The sequence below is a fragment of the Nicotiana tomentosiformis genome, chromosome 12, assembly GCF_000390325.3.
Source record: "Nicotiana tomentosiformis chromosome 12, ASM39032v3, whole genome shotgun sequence".
NCBI classification, from domain to species: domain Eukaryota; kingdom Viridiplantae; phylum Streptophyta; class Magnoliopsida; order Solanales; family Solanaceae; genus Nicotiana; species Nicotiana tomentosiformis.
In genome coordinates, this window is record NC_090823.1 from 93,581,290 (window position 1) to 93,599,596 (window position 18,307).

Below are 18,307 nucleotides of genomic sequence, written 5' to 3' on the forward strand. Positions count from 1 at the left end.
CCATATTTTAAAAAAAGCTACTGCTACATCTTTAAAATCAAAACTCATTTTTAATCCTGCAAAGGGCTTATTTTTAACCATGCAAAGGGCTCACTTACCCTAGAAAGGGCTCATTTTTAACCTTGTAAAGAGCTACAAAAATTTTAACCCGAAAGGGTTACAATACTTTTAACCCGCAAGGGTTCTATTTTTAAAACATGTCAAGCAACAGTGAAGAAGACAATGCACGTGAAGAATGTGAATCAAATCTTATCCCAAAATCAGGCAAAAAAGGGAAGATTTGTTAGGGTTTTACATTGATTTTCTTATCATATTTGAATTTTACTTTTCTCTTATCATATTATCATAATTGTTTTTACTTTTCCTGAAAGGAAAATATAATTCTCTTTCATATTTGGTTATTCATTGTCTGGGAAAAAAGGTTTGAACATCTATAGATTTAAGACATCCTTCCCAGAACTAGAACATAGAAGAATCTCCACAATATAGTTCGTACGAATGTTTTATTTAAGGAGAGAATTTATTCTCTCATAAGTTTTTTTCTATTTTATTTTAATAAATCGTATGTAGGTCACTTGACCAAACCATATTAATAGACTATGCTTCTTTTAATATAGTTTTCTTTGTCGTATGATTATCGTGCTCAAGGTTTGCAAACTATTAGCTTCTTCATGACGCCTTGTTATTTTTGATCCCAACAAGACACACAAAATTGAAAAGTGACGTAAATTTTTTTATGTTTTACTCTATATTATTTGTACTAGTTGTCAAACCACAAATATTTGTTCACAGAAAGAGAAAACAAAATTGTATGACATATATGTATGGATCAAAAATTACCTTTGACATGACCAATGCGTATTAGCAGTAAGAAGGCCCTCATGGGCTGCCACGTGTCACCAGTACGATTTTGATAAATGCCTGCCCAAGGTCGAAGTGGTCTCAAAAGCAGCAAATGGCAGAGCCGATGAAGTTATTGAAGATCAAGGTCGAAGAGTCAGAGAGGATTAGGGTCGAGGTCGAGCACTCACCATAGACAGAGTGATTAACGACTTGTTTTAGGATAAGACATCCAAAGAGAATATTTTAGTAGATATTCTCTGTACATGTACTATTAGGGTTTTTTAGGTATATGTTCCCTATAAATAGAAAGAGACACAAGGATAGGGGACATGTGATATTCACTTGTAAGAAAACACAATGACTTTCTATAGAGAATCTGGCTTTATTGATAACATACAACAAATACTTTTTTCCTAAGATTCTCGCCTAACGTTTTCACTTGATCCAAGAACAGTCTGAACATTCGAAGGCTCATCAATCATTCATCATTGTCAGAAGAAATATCCATAGATCTCACCCATTTTCGGGTGACTCACACGTTCTCATTTACTTAAATATCATTTATTTCTATTTATTGTTAACATATCATTTAGATATTAATATTGGCTAAGATTGACTTAATTTTATTAAATCTAATTGCTTAAACCTAGATCTAAATTTTGGGGTCAAATAGTTTGGTACCGTATGTGGGGATTTCTTAGCTAATCTTTTAGTTTCCTTTAAATCTACAACTCACGTAAAGTTCTAACCTGATAAACCACAAGTCTTTTCTTTTTATCTGCACGTACAAAAATTTACATGGCAGGTTACCAAGGAGACAGGACTAAAGTGACATGTGACATCCCTGACATCCTCATGAATGCTATCAACAAGAGCTATGCGACACTGGGCGATGACGTGACACCCACTACCTCCCCCAGGCGCGAGAGGTCGCCTCCCCCTATTGTAGCACAACAAAACCAAATAGAAAAGGGGCCTCCACGTCCACAGGAGAATGAACACCACCGGCCGTGAAAAAGCTCCTCGAAGCGTGATTGACCAACACATTAGTAAGTGTGCTCAACAAGCAAGCTCCATGCACGTCAATAGAGACCGCTAGAGCCTACACGGTACAACGAGGAGACGAACAAGGTGATCAACTAGACCCTCCAATGCCAGGTATAACTCATAATATTACTAATAGTGCAGGTGACGACGTCCTCGCCGTTGTTTTGAAGAGGATAAAAGAAATGGAAAATGAGAAACAAATGCTCAGAGATCAAATGAAAGAACACCAAGAACGAGTTAACAAGATACCGGGCGCCCCTAAGCTACTACCAAAGAGGGACGCCAACAGGTTCGTAGAATTATAGCGAGGAAGCATCCCCACATGCCATGCCAAAGACCTTCAAAATGCCACCATATCTTAGGATATATGATAGAATGACCGACCCCTCATGTGACTCATTATGTCACCGCCGTGAAGGGAAATGATCTCACCAAGGAACATGTGTCCTATATTTTGCTGAAAAAAATTGGTGAAACCCTCACGGGAGGGGCATTAACATGGTATTCACAGCTACCAGCCCACTCAATAGAAAACTTCAAAGAAATGGCCGATAACTTCGTGATGACACACGCTGGGGCCAAGAAAGCCGGAAAAAGAGTAAATGACATCTTCGCCATCAAAACGTCCCTAGGAGAGGGACTTAGGGACTTCCTAGCCCGATTCAATAGGGTTAGGATGACCTTACCAAATGTGTCCAAAGGGATGTCAGTCGCATCCTTTCAGAACGGGTTGAGCAGAGAGGGTTCAAGAGCGACCAAACAACTGCTGAGCCGGTTAATGAAATACCCTCCAGCTACTTGGGACAAAATCCATAATGTTTATTGTGCTGAAGTCCGAGCAGACGATGATGACCTTAGCGGCCCGACTCGACGGCTCATCTCGGTACAAACCGAGCCCAAGAAAGAACGAAGAGATAACATAAGGAGGGATCACCCAGTATCATGGCCAAATAGGGAACTACATCAGCTTTATGTTAGGGCCCTCGTCCCTCTTTCCTCCCGCTACGATGATGGCCCATTTAGGCCTAGGGCGGGGACTTGATAAGTGGGAATTTTGACTACTTATTAGCGGTTTTTAGCTTTCGTTTTAGTCCAAAAGTGTCTAATTGTATTCCCAAAAACTGATGAAATAGTCTTACCTAAAGGAGTATTGAAAATGAGCCACTACGATGAAATCCAACTCAAGAAGGAGTGATCTGAACAAGGACAAAAATCAGGCACAAAAGCTCAAGTGCGAACCGCAAATTTCTATCTGCGGCCGCAGAATATGAAGGAAAATCAATAGAGCCCCAGTTCAAAGTGCGGACCGCACAATTATTGTGCGGCCACAGAAGCTACGTAAGAGACAAAGTTCAGAGAGTTTCATTTAAAGCTCAAGAAGAAATGCGGGCTGCACAATAATTGTGCGGCCGCACCCAGAATTGTGCGGACCGCATACATGAGAGATGCGGCCGCAATCCAGAATTGTGCGGCCGTAGAGTCAACTCCTATCAATATCTAAAGAGAAGTGCGGACCGCACATATAATTGTGCGGCCTCAGAACTTCCGAAAGGGCAATTTTGTCCGAAAATTCTAGCTTTGTATAAATAGACTACTTTCATGAAATTAGGTCAAGTTTTGAATATTGAAAGTACTATAGCCGTTTTTCTTTACCCCTTTGGGAAACTTTAACGTACTTTGGTGATTTAACAATTGCTTTTTATCTTTTAATCTTGCAGTATGAGTTTTATCATCTTTTCTTCTCTATTTTTCTCTATACCCATTATGAGTAGCTAGATTTTTATCTAGGGTTGTGACCCAATCCTAGTGTGTGAACCTAATGGGTGTTTGATTTATGGCTTATTTATGGTTGGGTATTTATTATTTAGCCTTGTTCTTGCCTTTAATTGTAGAATTAATGGTTGCAAACATTAGTTTATGCCTATTTGACTTGGTCTCTACTTGAGAAAGAGAGACTTAGTCTAGGAAAACTTGGCTAACAAGAATTTGGGATAAAATCAAGAGATTAATAGTCCCAATTAAAGGGTTTAATCTAGAGATAGTAAAACCCGACTTGAGCATTTTATCAACTGTTTTGTTCAATACCCATTTGGACTTGAGAAAGCCAAATTGTGCAAAATCACTCTCTTACCGAGAGGTATTGAGTGGGTATTTGAGTGTTGATTGCTATAATACACCCTGACCAACAGAACAAGCTTTAAAGTTTACAACCCGTTAGGCAAACACCTAGGTGAAGGTCATACCCCTAGGACTTTTTATATATTTGAAAACCATCCAAAAACAATATTATCTAGTTTTATATCTGTAGAATTGTTATCCTTAACGTAATTTTAGAAGTAAAAACAAAACTATATTTGTGGAAGTTCAACCAGGATACTTCACGTGATTTATCCAAATATATACCACTAGTCCCATCTCAGCTCCCTGTGCATTCGATCCCGACTCCTTGTTGGGTGTTATTATTACAATCGACCATTTCACAACCCCGAATAGAGGTGTGACTTGGACTAGACCAGGACTCACCCTAGTTATCTACTCACAATTTTTGTGTATCACCTATAGAAATAGTCTAAGCCTTGGAGAAACTCGGAATGAAGGTGAAATGGCTGCCAAAGATGAGGAACGACCCGAGTACCAGAAAATCTGACACCCTCTATGAATTCCACCAGGAACGCAGACACAAGACAGAAGATTGCATCGCCCTAAGGCAAGAAGTTATGAACAAGTTGCAACAAGGACACCTCAAAGAGCTGCTGAGCGACAAGGGGAGGAACAACTTCGCCAAAGGTCGTTAACATCAAGGGCTACCGAAGCCGCCCTCACCGTCCCGTTCCATCAAAGTGATTATCGGCGACATTGATGATGCCTCCATTAACAGCATCAAGTTCACTGCCACTCATAATCTCAAAAGATCGATCACCCACAAATGGTATGACAAACTCAAAGAAAGTATCATCTTCGACGAGTCAGATGTCGACCGTTTGAATTTCCCTCACAACGATGCTCTTGTCATAATTTACAAATTTTAGATACTGATGTCAAATGTATCATGGTGGATGATAGAAGTGGAGCATGCATTATCCATCCCCGAGTCCTCACCCAGATGAGACTCAAGGATAAGATAGTGCCACATTGCATCATACTAACCGATTTTAATAATGAAGTTGAACGAACCTCGGGAGAAATTACACTCCCCGTTCTCATCGGTGGCATAACTGTGGAGACAACGTTCCACATCGTAGAGCAGGCCACTGCATACAATTCCATAGTAGGACGACCATGGATATATCTCATGAAAGTTGTCCCCGCCAGCTTATACCAAGTGATTATGTTCCTAACTCTTTGGGGATTATTCAGCATACGTGGGAAACAACGCACATCCTATTAATGCTACCGCATCGCCATGGATGGCTCAACAATCCAACAAAATAAAGATAAGGAAAAAGAAGCATAGCAATCAACAGAGTCGAGGTCGACACATGAAGAGGCCAGAGACGTCATCATGGACCTTGAAAGAGTCGAAGCCACAAACTCAACTATAGAAGACCTTGACCCCATTCAATTATATACCAGCGACGCCAAAAAAAAAGTTATACATCGGCTGCAAACTCCGAGAACTAGGTAAATTTAGCCAATGTTTAATAACTAATGCAGAATTATTTTCCTTCAACCATGCAGATATGCCGGGCATCCCCAAGGAGATCACAACACATAAATTTAATGTCGAACGATTCTATCCCCTGGTAAGGTAGGTCAAACGAAAGCTCAATCCCACCATTAATGATGCCGTCCACGATGAGGTAGAAAAATGTTGCACCCTGTGCATTCAAGTTAGATTCATCTTAAGTGAATCAATATGAGTTATAGAATTAAAGTACTTTACAAATATAATGATGGGTTAAAATAAGTTTTAAGGAGTATCGTGAGGGTTGGAAGGTTAAGAAGCTAATCTAATCAAAGAAAATAAGTTTCGTCAAAAGTCAACCCATACTTGTGGGGTGAGACTAGTGTGCTTAAGATGATAAGAAGGTAATGTTATGAGGTATCTTAGTCGTGTGATAGTCGTGTGTTAAGTTTTGAAGCCAAGCGAGTTATAAAAGTTGACAAAAGCTATCGCAAGTTACATGCTACTGAGTTTTTCTCTCAATTTACTTAGATTAATGGGGGTGATATATCCACTAAATTGAAGATCTACGAGTCTAGTTTTAATCATATTAAACCGTTTGTCGATATGACATCAGAATAGAGAGGTATTCGTATTTTTGCGGGACTGTGCAAGCAACTCCTGTTGGGACCCACTTGAGACGGCCACTGACCTTACTTCTTTTAAAAGATGTTTCAGCCTCATTTCGGTTCATTGCTCACCCAAAATACCTCCAAAACCCTCTCTAACATACCCTAAGATCCCAAGAACCAAACTCAAGAGAATTCAACTCAAATCATCATCAAAAGTGTTAAAGACTACAAGAGAATGCTTCTATGATGTTGAGGTGTGATTGAGGGCTATTGAGAAGTTGAGATGGGGTTTCGAGTTGTAGCTGATGTCCAAGGTATGTCTAACATCTTCTTGATTGTTCCTAAGGTTAATCTTGTGTTGTTTGTGTTGTTTGAGTGAAAAATCATAAGATAGCACTTGAAAGAACATAGGGCATGGTTATCTTTTTGGTTGGACTATGTTTTGGCCACATATATGCTTTGTGATGGCTGGAAATTATGAGAAATAAATTGAGAATGTTGTGGCTGCTGTTGTTATGCTTTTTTAGGCGTTAACTAAGTTTATTGAAGAAGAATACATGAAACACAAGTGATTGATGTAACGACCCGACTTGTCATTTTGAGTAATTACCTTTCTTTCTACTATTTGAAGTCTTGAACATCTTCATATGATGTATTATGACGTGTGTGAATCGTTGATTTTGATTTTCAGGTGTTTCGGGATTAGTTCGGAAGAATGAATTTCATGTTAGAAGTTTAAATGAAAAGGGTTAGCCAGAGTTTGACTTTTGTGCAAATGACTTCGTAATGGAGTTTTGATGGTTCCAATAGCTGGGTATGGTGATTTTGGACTTAGGAGTGTGTCCGGATAATTATTTGGAAGTTTGTAGTTATATTTGGCTTGAAATGGCAAAAATACAAAATTTAAAATTTGGAAGTCTAATCGGGGAGTTGACTTTCTGATATCAAGGTCGGAATCATATTCTAGTAATTGAAATAGCTTTGTTATGTCATTTATGACTTGTACGCAAAATTTGAGTTCATTCCGGATTGATTTGATATGTTTCGGCGTGAAGTTTTAAAGTTGAGAGATTTAAAGTTTATTAAGCTTGAATTGGGATATGATTCATGGTTTTGGTGTTATTTGATATGATTTGAAGCATAGACTAAGTTCGTATGATATTTTAGGACTTGTTTGTATATTTGGTTGAGGTCTCGAGGGTCTCGGGTGGATTTCAGATGATTAACGGAATTTAAGTTGGATATTCCTAGAATGTTCGACATCGATTCTTCAAAAATACGTGGTATCACATTAAGCAAATGAGATCCAAATTCAGTTATTATTGAATTATTAGATCCGTATTGAAATTACGGAGCCATAGCAAAAAGAATTGTCGAATTCGGACATCGTATGAGAGAGTTATGCCCATTTCCGTGTCGGAAACGATTGTTTTTCGCCGTCAGCGCCCAGGGTAGCGTGGGGCGCTATCCCTGGTGCTGGGACTGCTGGAGGTACTGGAAAGGGCGCCATAGGCAGCGCGCCACGCCACCTATGGCGCCACAAACGTAAAACCCCCATAAAACGGGGAGTTTTGTCATTTTTACTCATTTTTGAGTTTGGGGAGCTCGGTGTAGGCGATTTTGGGTGATTTTCATGGGAAAATATTGAGGTAAGTATTCCTTATACTATATTGATTATATTTCATGATTCCATATTCATTTATATCATGAATCCGTGAATTTATGGAAGAAAAATTAAATTTTTATAAAATCTTCCAAACATATAAAATGAAAATTTGAAGGCCAATCCGATGTCGGAATTTGATAATTTTTGTATGGTTGGACTCGTAAGGGAACGGGTGTTCGAAATTTTTGAGTTTCATATGATTCTGAGATGTGGGACCCACTGTCGATTTTTTGAGCGGATATGGAAAATTTTGTAAATTGTTAAATTGTAAGGATTAGAGTAAGTTGAGATTAATTTGCATGTTGTTTGAATAGATACGAGTCGCTTGGCTTGAATTGAGGAGATAGGAAGGCGTATGGAGGTTGATATGCGCAAAATGGAATTTCCGGAGTATTGTACATCTTGCTCGGTATTGGATTTGGCTTGCTCGAGGTAAGTAACTCTTCTAATTTTAGAGCTGAGGGTATGAACCCTCATTATACGTGTTATGTGTTTGGTGTTGAGGTGACGCACATGCTAGTGACGGACATGTAGGCGTGCACCGTATGATCTGTGACTCCTGTTATTCCTATGGTACTGTGTAGTTACTTGAACTTATCTATAATAACGAAATCTCTACGTACTAGAGTTATCGAGTTGTGACTCATGTTAGAAATAATGCTTAGGCAAATGTTGGTATTATGAGGACCCACGGAGGTCATTTCTACTGTCAATTTATTTGTTTAAATTGTAAATTCATAGTCATGTTTATTCATTTCATATCATCTCTCAGTCTCTGTTGCTATTTATTGATTCATCATATCATCATTTCTGGGCTAGTTTCATGACATTGTAAGCCCGAGAGACTAGAGAGATTGATGAATGAGTGAGGCCAAGGGCCTGATTGTGAGGATAATTAAGGGATCGGGCTGCACGCCGCAGCAGGCCATATTGGCTTTATATACTTTATTATTATGGAATCGGGCTACACGCCGCAACAGGCCAGATTGGCTTATTATAGCACGTGAGTTGTCCGTGCGGATACATATATTGATACTATAACACGTGAGTTGTCCATGCAGATTCTAGCGCTTGTGCTGAAGGAGCCCCTCCCGAGTCTGTACATACCCCCAGTGAGTGCAGGTACCTATTGAGTGCGAGTGTCGTGTGCCGAGTGCGAGTGCCGAGCGATTGGGAGGATTGAGTGACTGTGAGGACTGAGTGACTAGGAGGACTGAGTGAATGGGAGGACTGAGTGAAATGATACTATGAGAGTATGCATATGGTTTTATCACTGAGTTGCATCGCATTGACATGCACACTTGACATACATGCATAGAGATGCATTTTTCTCATGTTGTACGGTATCACGTCATTCATGACTTCTCACACATATTATCATATGGATATATTGATGCATCTTCCACTGTCTATGTGGAAAGAAAATGAAACATCTTATTTATTGTTGAAAGAAATATTGGAAAAATTACTATTTCAAACTTACTCATATTTTTGATAACTTCGGTAAAAGACTTGAGTTTTCACTGATACACTTGAAAGGCAGAGCTATTTTCAGAAATCATGATTAAGTTGAGCATGTTATTGTTGAATTATTACTTGTGCTGCTTTAAATTATATTGTTATGAAATGTTGTTGGCTATTGGTGTTGGACCCCAACTTGTGTTCCAGCTCGTCACTACTTTCAACCTAAGGTTATGTTTGTTACTTATTGAGTACATGGGGTCGGTTTTACTGATACTACACTTCTGCACCTTGCGTGCAGATATTGGATGTTGATGTTGCTGTGATCGACGAGAGCTAGATTTGCAGATGTGCCTGTGTTCCGGTCGTTGCTGCCTCTTGTTCATTGTAGCCTTAGATCCATAAGAATTTGTTTATGTACATTTCGCACAGATTATATATTTATTTCATAACAATTTTGTAAATTCTAATCTTAGAAGCTTATGATTTGTTCTACCAGTCCTTGGGGAGTTTAATAGAGTCAGTTAAATATTATTTGAATCAGATTTGTAACTTGACTTACCTAACGGGTTGGGTTAGGTGCCATCACGGAAAGTTGGATTTTGGGTCGTGACAAGTTGGTATCAGAGCTGTAGGTTCATATGTTCTACAAGTCATGAGAAAATGTCTAGTAGTGTCTTGCAGATCAGTATGATGACGTCCATACTTATCTTCGAGAGGCTACATGGAATTTAAGATAAATTTCCCATCTTTCTTTCCTTATCGTGTTGTATTGATTCAGCTTGAAGCATAATAATTTTGAATTCCTTCCATGCATTCGTGTGCGCATGTGAACTCTCGGTATCAGATGTTCATCGCCGACTTGTGATTCTATAAACAAAGTTCGAGATGTGTATTCTGTATTTTGGTGATGGGCGAGTCTGGAGGACTTGAGGCTAGGTTTAGACTGCAGCTTAGGCTCGGTAGTTTCAGTTGTGTGAACTTGTACATTTGGACTCATATATCCGGCAATGTCCATATGAGTGGAATTTGTGGATCGATGAGCGGTTGAATGGCTATATGAGAAGTATGATGTGACTGCGGGATGTGTCCAGATGGTTCAAATATGACGGGAAGAGTTTGTTTGGGATGTGAAAAAGACTATTGGGTGCTTGATTTCTATATTGATGTGATGTATAGTCTCGAGTTATGAGTGTGTTGAAATATGTTTCATGTTATTTAAATGTGGAATGAAGTAGATTTTTCATGTCTTGTAGTAAGTTCATGCCCATGAAGATTAAATGATGGCGTAGTAGTTATGGCTGTGAAAGGCTACAGAGAGATGTCAGTTAGAAGCTAAGCAGGTGGGTTATCACCTGCGAGGTAAACTACAGATGTGCGGTCATTATAATGTTGAGCGTAGAGTTCTTTTCTACCAGCGGAGTGTATGTGTTGAGATCTGAATTTGAATCTGGGTGAGAAAGTTGACTTTACTGTCAAGAGAATAAATGCGAGCTTAGCGGATGATTGAGGTATTTTATGGTTGGTGTTGCATGAGCCTGTGAAGAATTTTGTTGAATCTCACTGCAGTATCATGGAAGTAATACGGTATGGGTGTTGTGAGTTATAAAATAAAATGATCTATGGCTTTGAGCCATGTGGGGGAGCCTACTATTGACGGTTTGATTTCCTAGTTATATGTTACATTTTAGTTTTGGTCTGAGACATACTTGTAGATCAGTTATGAATGTAGAGGTTGAGATTGGGGATGACTCAAGTAAGGAAATTTCTGGATACGGGTTATATTACACTTTATGAAAATATGAAAATCATGGAATGATTAAGTGGTTATTTGAAGGATGTAGTGCGCACCGGGTATGAATTTGATCGGTGGAATTAAAGTAGAATTACTTCTTTGAGTGTTGTTGTGCTAATGGGGCACATGTCTTTTGGCCCGTTTGGGTGGAGCAATTTAGATTTGAGCAAAGTGGGTGACTCTCGAGAAAGTTCTAATGGATTCAAGATTAATACGTAGCAACTGAGAATTTTTGGCGGATTTGTATATGGCTAGAATCTGAGATTTAAGTTGGATGGTGTCGATACTTGTGCCATTTATTTTTATCATTATGGATTTTACATTTCGATATCAGGAAGGTGAAGGAAATGACTTTAGACAAAAATAAGATATTTTCAGAGTGGGTGTCTCGGTTGTGGTATTTATGGGGGTGCTTAAGAAAAATACAATGTCTTATGGGCCCTAGTGTGGTGTGGTTTTATGTTAGAATGTCTTGTAGTGAGCTTTGGGTAAGAATAGTAGTGTTCTGACAAGGAGAAACGTCAACTTGAGGGTAATTCAGAAGAAATTCGGAGAAAATAAGACAAATGGGTAACAAGTTGGACTAGTATGGTAATAGTATGTTTGGTTCTTTTGGGGTAATTATGATGTGGTGAGGCTCTACAGATGTTTTGGTGGCAATATTCTTAGGTTTGGTAACCTATGTGGCTTGGTCGAGTTAGAGGAACTCAATTCTGATAACTTTGTTATGTGCAAATGAATTTCAAAGTGATCTTGATAGTTTCTACCATGGTTTGAACCAGATATTTTCTACCGGTGTGGGGGACATGATATGTATTGTGATTTGCTCCTGGAAGGAAGCAAGATAAAGGTTTCTAACTAACCGGGCATGTAATTGGTTGGTGATTTAGAGTTGATAATGAGATTCTCGTGCTTTTCACATGATGGCATGATAGATGTGGTGTGTTGTGCGGGGTTAAGATTTACATGTACAAGTTGGTAGTTCAGTCTTGAAGGGAAGGTCAAGAATTTTGGACAACATGGTCGGTTTCAGATATTTTGGTGAATGTTATAACTGCTCGGTAATCCCTAAGAAGGGTACACATTTCAGAAGGCGCATTGTGTTTTGACTTACATATGTTCATCGGTATTGCAGTACTCACCTGGTTGATAGACTGCTGATATTGTCATTATTGCTATGTGGCACGAAAATTTTTTGGAACAATTCCTCGTGGGATGATTGTGCATGAGAGATGTGTTAGTTATTCAAACGCTAGAGTTGGGATCAGTTATGGTGATTCATGCGTCCTATGAATTTGGAGATTGGAGTTCTCAAAAGCATATTGTTTCAAGGTTGTGACCTGTTTGAAGTGAGTATTTTATTTAAATCCAGTGGAGGCACTAGTTGCGTTAATTATTTGGGACAGCTACACGCTATGAGTGCGTATATATGTGAGGTTTGAGCCAATGTGCGGGCCTCGGGGAAAGTATTTATACTCGAAAGAATACTTAGGCTATGATATGCCTAGAGTTGACTGTTAAGCATAAAGTTATAATGTTTCTCATGTTCTTACCTTTGTTGAGAACTATCTGGGCTACACTTGAGGTTACAAAAGGCTAATTCCCTTAATAAATGGGGTAGTTACTATTTCTGCGTTAAATTGCCGATTTGAAGTGTGATAGCAAACTTTGCACATTCTTACACTCTGGCGTGCTATTTATACCAGTCCAGGAGCATGATAATCTTATTTCATTATCATATACTAGTGTACTTGTTTAATTTCTCCTATTTGATATGCTGGGACTAGAGGCCTGTGACCAAGCCAGGCGATTCATATTATTAGCACATGAGTTGTCCGTGCCGTGTGTGGGAATTTTATTTCTATGATAATTTATCTGATTCATTAATTTCCTTCCTCTACAATTCTGCACATGTGCCTACGGTTATCCTCTTCATGAAATCTGAGGAGTAGGTTGTAACAATGTGGTTGTGGTGGTGCTTGTTAAACTTGCAATACGGTTCTCTTCCTTGAGACATCTCCCATATTTGGGTACACGGATTGCGCAATTATGGCTGGATTTATATTGATGTGGCTTGTCTGTTGGATAATTGTGTTTAATAATATAAGGTCATTGGACCTAGAATGGGTACTATCAGGTTTGATTACAGTATATTCGGAAGGATAATATTGAAAGTCGGCTTAGCAAGTGATTATGGTTCTAGTTGGAATAAGAGAGCTCCATGGAATAAGATTTCACGTGTTTCTTTCATTATTAGCAATATACGAAAGTTTTGAAACGAGGTTTTGTTTGTTATGGGATTTTATACTAGTACTTGGTTGATTTTTGAGTAGTTACTGTGATCGGGAATGATGCTGCGAGTATGCGAGTTGTGTGGTATGTTATGTGATTATATCTAGGGTTATGGTTATGGCTTGATACAACTTGTTCAAACTTATACAGTGTGCAGATGTGAGACTCGGGTCTTGTAAGAAATTCTGGATGCTGGAAATTGGGCTCTAAGTTTTACGGACTAAGGTTAAAGTAATGATCTTCAATTGTATTGTGTTGTCATGACTATATGGAATAGGGTGTCTTGGGATCACCCATGGGTGTGTGCGTGGTAAGATGGAATAGTGATTTGATGGCTTGTAAACAACTCTTGGCACGTTCGAGGACGAACGTATGTTTACGTGGGGGAGAATGTAACGACCCGACTTTTCGTTTTGAGTAATTACTCTCCTTTCTACTATTTGAAGTCTTGAACAACTTCATATGATGTATTATGACGTGTGTGAATTGTCGATTTTGATTTTCAGGTGTTTCGAGATTAGTTCGGAAGAATGAATTTCATGTTGGAAGTTTAAATGAAAAGGGTTGACTGGAGTTTGACTTTTGTGCAAACGACTCCGTAATGGAGTTTTGATGGTTCCAATAGCTGCGTATGGTGATTTTGGAATTAGGAGTGTGTTCGGATAATTATTTGGAAGTCTGTAGTTAAATTTGGCTTGAAATGACGAAAATAGAAAATTTAAAATTTGGAAGTTTGACCGGGAAGTTGACTTTATGATATCGAGATCGGAATCATATTCTGGAAATTGGAATAGTTTTTTTATGTCATTTATGATTTGTACGCAAAAATTGATTTCATTCCGGATTGATTTGATATGTTTCGGCGTGAGGTTTAAAAGTTGAAAGATTTAAAGTTTATTAAGCTTGAATCGGGGTATGATTCAAAGTTTTAGTGTTATTTGACTGATTTGAGGTATCGACTAAGTTCGTATGATATTTTAGGACTTGTTGGTATATTTGGTTGAGGCCCCTAGGGCCTCGGGTGGATTTCGGATGGTTAACTGAATGTAAGTTGGATATTCCTAGAATGTTCGAAGTCGATTCTAAAAGAACACGTGGTATCACATTAATCAAATGAGCTCCAAATTCAGTTTTTATTGAAGCATTAGATCCATATTGAAATTACGGAGCCATAGCAAAAAGAATCGTCGAATTCGTACATCGTATGAGAGAGTTTTGCCCATTTCTGTGTCGAAAACGATTTGTTGTCGGCATCAGCGCCCAGGGTAGCGTGGGGCGCTATCCCTGGTGCTGGGACTGCTGGAGGTACTGGAAAGGGCGCCACAGGTAGCGCCCCACGCCACCTATGGTGCCACAGATGTAAAACCCCCATAAAACGGGGAGTTTTTCCATATTTACTCATTTTTGAGTTTGGGGAGCTCGGTGTAGGCGATTTTTGAGCGATTTTTACGGAAAAACATTGAGGTAAGTGTTCTTTGTCCTATATTTTTGATATTTCATGATTCCATATTCATTTACATCATGAATCCGTGAATTTATGGAAGAAAATCATATTTTGATAAAATCTTCCAAAAATATAAAATGAAGATTTGGAGGTCAATTCGATGTCGGAATTTGATAATTTTTGTATGGTTGGACTTGTATCGGAACGGGTATTCGGATTTTATGAGTTACATCAGATTCTGATACGTGGGACCCACTGTCGATTGTTCGAGCGGAGTTGGGAATTTTTGTAAATTGTTAAATTGTAAGCATTAGAGTAAGTTGTGATTAATTTGCACGTTGTTTGAATTAATACGAGTCGTTTGGCTTGAATTGAGGAGATAGGAAGGCGTACGGAGGTTGATACGTGCGGAATGAAATTTCTGGAGTATTGTACATCTTGCTCGGTATTGGATTTGGCTTGCTCGAGATAAGTAACTCTTCTAATCTTGGGGCTGAGAGTATGAAAACTCATTATACGTGTTATGTGTTTAGTGTTAAGGTGACACAGATGCTAGGTGACGGGCGTGTGGGCTTACACCGTATGATTTGTGACTCCTGTTATTCCTATTGTACTGTATAGTTACTTGAACTTATCTATAATAATGAAATCTCTAAGTACTAGAGTTATCGAGTTGTGACTCATGTTAGAAATAATGCTTAGGCAAATGTTGGTATTATGGGGACCCACAGAGGTCATTTCTACTGTCAATTTATTTGTTTAAATTGTAAATTCATAGTCATGTTTATTCATTTCATATCATCTCTCAGTCTCTGTTGCTATTTATTGATTCATCATATCATCATTTCTGGGCTAGTTTCATGACATTGTGAGCCCGAGAGACTGGAGAGATTGATGAATGAGTGAGGACGAGGTTCTGATTGTGAGGATAATTATGGGATCGGGCTGCACGCCGCAGTAGGCCATATTAGCTTTATATACTTTATTATTATGGGATCGGGCTACATGCCAGATTGGTTTATTATAGCATGTGAGTTATCCGTGCGGATACAGATATTGATACTGTAGCACGTGAGTTGTCTATGCAGATTATAGCGCTTAGGCTGAAGGAGACCCTCCGGAGTCTGTACACACCCCGAGTGAGTGCAGGTACCAACTGAGTGTGAGTGCCAAGTGCCGAGCGATTGGGAGGATTGAGTAACTGTGAGGACTGAGTGATTGGGAGGACTGAGTGAAATGATACTCTGAGAGTATGCATATGGTTTTATCACTGAGTTGCTTCGTATTGACATGCACACTTGACATACATGCATAGAGATGCATTTTCCTCATGTTGTACGGTATCACGTCATTCATGACTTCTCACACATATTGGCATATGGGAATATTGATGCATTTTCCATTAGCTATGTGGAAAGAAAATGAAACATCTTATTTATTGTTGAAAGAAATTTTGGAAAAATTACCTTTTCAAACTTACTCATAATTTTGGCAACTTCGGTAAAAGACTTGAGTTTTCACTGATACACTTGAAAGGCAGAGCTATTTCCAGAAATCATGATTAAGTTGAGCATGTTATTGTTGAATTATTACTTGTGCTGCTTTAAATTATATTGTTATGAAATATTGTTGGCTATTGGTGTTGGACCCCGACTTATGTTCCATCTCGTCACTACTTTCAACCTAAGGTTAGGTTTGTTACTTATTGAGGACATGGGGTCAGTTGTACTCATACTATACTTCTGCACCTTGCGTGTAGATATTAGATGTTGATGTTGTTGTGATCTATGGGAGCTGGATTTGCAGATGTATATGTGTTCCGGTCATTGCTGCCTCTTGTTCATGGTAGCCTTAGATCCATAAGAATCTGTTTATGTACATTTCGAACAGATTATGTATTTATTTCATACCAATTTTGTAAATTCTAATCTTAGAAGCTCATGATTTGTACTACCAGTCCTTGGAGAGTTTAATAGAGTCAGTTAAATATTATTTGAATTAGATTTGTAACTTGGCTTACCTAACGGGATGGGTTAGGTGCCATCAAGGCTAGTTGGATTTTGGGTCGTGACAATTGACGATAAAAGTTAGGATGCTAGGCGTATGGGGATGTTTTGGAAGTCATTTTGTGGATGTTATAAACTAGGAATCATATAGTACATATAAGTATAATGTTCTGAGGGTTGTGAACCAAATTATGGAATACGAGTTGGATTCAATTTATTAGTAAGAACGATCTTGCCGCTCAATATGATTGTTAAGATAATCGGAGAAACTCATTTTGGATTTTATTGTTGTTGTTGGTGGTAGTGGTTATTTTTGTTGTTGTTGGGTTGTTGATGACCCTTAGTGGTCTTTGGGATGTAGTAAAAATATGGGAGTTGCTGCCCAATTTTTCGTAAGCTATACGACTAGCCAAATACGATGGTACGACATTATATGTTGACGACAATATCATTTCACTTGTTATAGACGCAAGAAGATGTGTTGAGCTTGGTTGAGGAATAAGGAAGAGATCATACATGTATGTTAAGGAACTTCCTTATTTATTTTGGCATGATCTAAAGCGAAATGAACGTAAATGATACGCTATTTCATAACGGATCTACTCCTAGCAACCAAGGTTACCCATGTTGTTCTTACCTTATAAAGTTAGTCTAAGCATGCATACATGATCCTTGAATCCTATTGAGGTTCATATTATTGTTATGGATGCCCATAACGTTAATCGAAGGTGCAACGACCCTACTTCACTCCGAAAGGTTTAGAACTTTATTCCATGAGTCCATCATCCATTATATATATATATATATATATATATATATATATATATATATATATATATATATATTTTACTCTACCGAGCCGCGCTATAGTCGGCTGGTTACAACACATATTGTGAAACCACTGATCTGTTGGGTTTACCGAGGTCCTCATAGCCGGGTACGATTCTACCTATCATGATGATGGTCAGTTACGTTTTTCTCGAGCCTATTATGGCCGGGTACGATATGATGATGTTGATGCCCATAGAGGCGAATGTTTTTATATGCTTATGTATATATATGTATCATGCATTTTATGTTAGTAGCCCTCAGAGGTACTCAGATGTTATAGGTTATATCTTCTCTATCTCTCTTTATATTACTATTTTTATTTATGCTTTCCAGCCTTACATACTCGATACTTTATTAGTACTAACGTCCTTTTTCTCCTGGGGATATTGTGTTTCAGGTTGATGGTCCTCCTAGTAGGCTATCAACTCAGCGGAAGGTGTTAGTGCACTCCACTTGCTCTGGAGTTGCCTATTTGGTCAGTGTGTCTTGGAGATGTACTGATTGATATGGAGGGACCCGGTACTGACACTTGTGAGGTTTATGTACTCTTAGAGGCTTGTGGTAAAATGTCATATATATGTATGCTGGTAAGTCCTTGTCGGCATATTTTTTGAATGTACAAATGGTATCAGAGCAGGTATGTCCTAGGGATGTCTACAAGCCGTGTCTAGTAAAGTCTTGTTTTT